This window comes from Triticum dicoccoides, chromosome 6B, assembly GCF_002162155.2.
Source record: "Triticum dicoccoides isolate Atlit2015 ecotype Zavitan chromosome 6B, WEW_v2.0, whole genome shotgun sequence".
Classification (NCBI taxonomy): Eukaryota; Viridiplantae; Streptophyta; class Magnoliopsida; order Poales; family Poaceae; genus Triticum; species Triticum dicoccoides.
The window spans coordinates 15,147,714-15,148,428 of NC_041391.1; positions in this window are offsets into that span (position 1 = coordinate 15,147,714).

Below are 715 nucleotides of genomic sequence, written 5' to 3' on the forward strand. Positions count from 1 at the left end.
TGTCTGGGGCAAAACTATGAAATTTTGTAAAAGAAAAATTCTAATTTTATGCACAAATCGCTTAGACGCCTCTAACTCTCGATTTTTTACAAAAAGCTTTGGTGTGACTCATTAGCTCATTAACATGTTGTTTATCAATTTTCCTTTGGACGGAGCCGGGATAGCACTGTGTGTTGGCTTAAACCAACCTCCTCCGTGTATAGTTGAGCTAGTTGCTGCTGATTGTAATCCTGCAAATCTGGAATAAATACCCAACTTTTCATTAAAAAATACTGTGTCTGACATATTATAGCGAGTTTTTTTGTCCATTGATACAAGTACAAGTGTTTGCTATACGTCAGGTGTTTTAGGCCTATATATATATATATATATATTTCTCACATATATATATATATATATATATATATATATATTGCTAGCCAAGTAATGTACGTAGGTCTACGATTTCAGATATATTTCTCACATAATTACTGTTTGCACTCAAAAATCAGGAACAAGAAAAAAATCAAAATGAGAAGAGAAAGAAAACGAAAATCTTTTGAGCCCGATTAAAGCCCAGCCCAGCCCGATTAAAGTCCGCGCAACTCTGCACGAGCCTCCTCCGCCTCGCTATCGTTCCCCATTCCACCGCCGCCGCTGGCGTCGCCGCACCGCCGCCTGCGCCATGCTCCGCCTCCGGAGCTGCGTCCTCTCCCACCTCCTCTCCTCTCCCGCC